This window comes from Saccopteryx leptura, chromosome 7 (genome assembly GCF_036850995.1).
Source record: "Saccopteryx leptura isolate mSacLep1 chromosome 7, mSacLep1_pri_phased_curated, whole genome shotgun sequence".
In the NCBI taxonomy this organism is placed as follows: domain Eukaryota; kingdom Metazoa; phylum Chordata; class Mammalia; order Chiroptera; family Emballonuridae; genus Saccopteryx; species Saccopteryx leptura.
In genome coordinates, this window is record NC_089509.1 from 30701668 (window position 1) to 30705525 (window position 3858).

General features: G+C 32.4%; 1 pseudogene; it reads left to right on the plus strand.

Moving 5' to 3' along the window:
• Positions 1 to 217: 217 nt before the first annotated feature.
• LOC136378975 (transcription initiation factor TFIID subunit 9-like) lies at positions 218 to 991 on the plus strand (annotated as a pseudogene).
• Positions 992 to 3858: the final 2867 nt, after the last annotated feature.

Here is a 3858-nt window from a genome sequence, read left to right on the forward strand (position 1 = left end):
TTTCTTGCTTATATTAATATCCTATAGAGGATAATAGAATTGGTTATTATCAGGATAATTGAGGGTTTTCAGAGCCATCTTATTGAGGACCATGTTTCTTTTGAACATTCTGCTCACTGGTACAAGAGAGATTGAAAAAAATCATGCTAGGCAAAGAACTTTCATCAAAATCAGGACTAAAATTCATTAATGTGGGTAATTTAGCTCAAGAAGTCTGATGAAAAGATATCATAAGTTTGGAAGGTGGCCTCTCCCCCAGAGGATGTTGAAAGAGGCATAGACAATGGCTCAAATCCTGAAGTATTTGGGGACTACAGAATATGAGCCAAGAGTTATAAATCAGATGTGGGAGTTTGCCTTTTGCTGTGCCATAGTTCTAGATGATGCAAACATGTATTTAAGCCATACTGTGAAAGCTACTGTTATTGCAGAGGATGTCCTATTGCAAGCCAGTGTCGTGGTGACCAGTCTTTTACCTCTACTCCCCCAAGATATTTTTTATCAGATATTACAGGATAAAGAAATAAAATTCCTTTACCATTAATCAACCTATATTGCACTGACAGATGCTGCTTGACTGCTCCAAACTATAGACTTGTCTTTATTTTTTTTTTTAAAGCATCTTCTTTTGTGGGAAGACTAACCATTTCATGATTAAATGTTGGTTCAGTTATTAGCAGACCAAGTACTCCATAGTTGGCACACCAACCCCATAAGCCATGTCAGTTTCAACTAAAGTAGGGAGTCCATGTCCCCCATAGGACAAAGGTTTACAGTACAGATGTCCACTTTATAGTCCCCAGCTGTAAAAGCATCAATTCCTGAAACATCAGGAGTTCAGAATGTTCTGAGTAAGCCATCATTAATTGGGTCCAAAAACATTCTTATTGCCACGAACATAGTGCCATCACAAAACACTGTCAATGAATCATCAAATGTATTGAAAAAGAAATGTGACGATAATGATGATGATGACTATGATAATTTGTAACCTAGCCTTGATATGTGTAACATGTAAACTTGATCTTGTAACTTCTATACTGAGATTAGACATGCATGCCAGATATTTTTTAAGTTGTCTCTTAGAAAACTTAAATAGTATTAAATGAATGAATATAGTTTTTAATTGAGATGTTGTTTTCTTTAATAAAATTCATAATGGCCTTTTAATCAGCCTTTAAATGTAAGAAATAAAGTTGTTCCTCCAAAAAAAAATGAAGTTAACACATATAACTTCAGTTTTTTGTAACAATTTATGTTTAATGAAAAATCTTGTCAAAGGCAACCCATTTTTACTTTTGTCATAGCTTCCTGTAACCATGAATGCATTATATTCATAACTTTTAGTATTACAAAAAAGTCAATGAGGCTATCTCTTCTAAAATATTTCCTCATCTACTTTATAAATCACTACTTGTAAAAATTATGAATGTCCTAGGCAAATTTAAAAGTAAAATTGAGGTACCAAATATCCTCCAAAATTACTAAAGAGTGACACAAATTATTTGAAAAAGATAATCAATATGCTTAACTAATAATAAAGTAACAAATCACTTTAACAAAAATCTTAGATAAATTTTGTTGTCTAATCTTTCATGACCAAAGCAAATAGACAAAATCATTGAAATTTTTGCCTTGTGTTGAGAGAAGTGAAATTAATGTGGAAATAGGCCAATATTTAACATATGAATTCTGCCTTTCATTATGGTGTCATCCATGGCCAGCATTCATATGGTTCTTTTTTTTGTTTTTTTTTTTTCTTGCTTTTTTTGTTGTTGTTGCCTGAAAACATGGTATCCATAGCTTGAATGATGGGCAAAATTCTTGACAACAGAAGACATTAAATATATAAAAGGAATATCTCATTGCAGCAAAACCTGGTCTGTCACAATTCAAGATAATATTCTAATTTTTCATATTACATCCAAGGGCCATCTATATCATGAATGTCTATATGCAAAATGAATAAATTCTGTCTATTTTTATCTCTTGAAGCTTTAACTGAATTTCTATGACAAAGTATCACCAACTGATGGTATAATATCCATCAATCAATTTTTATCAATTTTCTGGTCAACTTTCAAGATAGTCTTTATAGTTACAAGTACCTGTTGAAAGCTAAATACTGTGTTGAGAATACCCAGTTGGTGAAGAAATAGTCTGTTTATTAGACATATGTCACCTACTGCAGAAAAAATTATGCTTACACTAATTTCTATGATATAGCATGCATGAGAACAAATACACTTAATTTTTTTTCTATTATGACAGCAAGTAATTCTTAATTTTTGGAGAGAAAATAAAATATGTATAGATTTTAGCAGAGTTAAATAATGAAAAGTTTTTCAAAAAAGAGAGATACTTTACTGGAAAGGAGAATATAATATTCAGTCACAGAAAGAAGAAAGTATAGAAATAGAGAGACAAGTGAGCTTTTGTTATTTATACTGTGCATGTAGTAGAGAAGTGACCGGAATGTGAGACATTTGATAAGGTCTTTGAAAGATGCACTAAATAATTTTTATCTTATTCAATAGGCAACAGGAAGCTGCTGAATTTTTTTTGAATAGGGAAAAACAGAGAACACATTTTTATAAAATATATCTGTAAGAAAAAATGTATTGTAAAAAAAAGAATGTAAGAGAAAAAGTAATCTCCTGTCATAAATCTTATTATGTAGTGGCTCAAACACAATAGAATTTTCTTTTTGTTTTGTGTAACAGTACAGGGCAGGTGTTCCTGGTAGATCTCTGCCACATTCACACACAGGTTGCAGTAACTCTTCCATCTTCAATATGTGGCTTTCAGTGACAGAATAGTCATCACTTTTCATCAGCGGGGAAGGGCTGGTAGGAAACAAGAAGTACTACACATGGAAATTTTTATGGAAACAAACATGGAAATATCAAACATCACATCTACAAATATTCCACTGAAGAGAGCCAAGTCACATGACAGGTACACCAAAGAAGAGGCCAGAAATTGAGTTATCTGGCTGGGCAGATATATACAAGCTGCAATTTCATTACCATGGAAGAAGGTGAGCAGGCTGAACCACAAGTTCAAACAACTCCACTCTTGGCAAAGATTTTCACTATGGAACAGAAAGCCTAAAAAGCCTCCTTGCCTTCCTGATGACTTCTGATTTCCTCTTTCCAATTGTTTTGTTAATGAAACAATCAGCACTGCTTTCTGATCTCCCCAACTAAACTATATCTTACACTTCCCACCACACCTCATGATTAGAATAAAACTATATTTGCAAAATATAATTAAAGAAAAAAAATCTTTGCAGTTAGATATGCTCATTTCAAAGTTTTTCAATGTGGCGAGTTATATTATTATATATATTTACAGATAAAATAAATTTTATTTTGGTCTCAAAATTATTCGTTATCCTTAATAAAAGGATTATTCTTTACAACTCATTTTTCAGCCATTAGTAGAGCCTTTTTGTAGAACGCCACATGGATAAGGCATGAGTATCAGGCTTGCCATGTGACTTTCTCTGACTAATGAAATGTGAGAAGATTTGACAGCATGATTTAAGAGCTATAATATTGTTTCACAGTGATCTTTCAGTCTGAATCCAAGAATTAATAAAAGTCAGAGCCACGGAAAATGTGCAATGAAGACATATAATATGGTGAGAAATAAATGTGTAAATATGATGGTGATTTGTTACTGCAACTTAACATAGCAAAGCTGACTAACACATTAGAATAGCTCTCACTCTCTAGGGTGAGTATCTTGATATATAGTTAAATCAGCAATGTGAATTTCTCCATGGACATAAACAACAGAAACTTAAGATATCACTTTGCTGAATGAAATGAATATTTCACTGAAATAGCATAA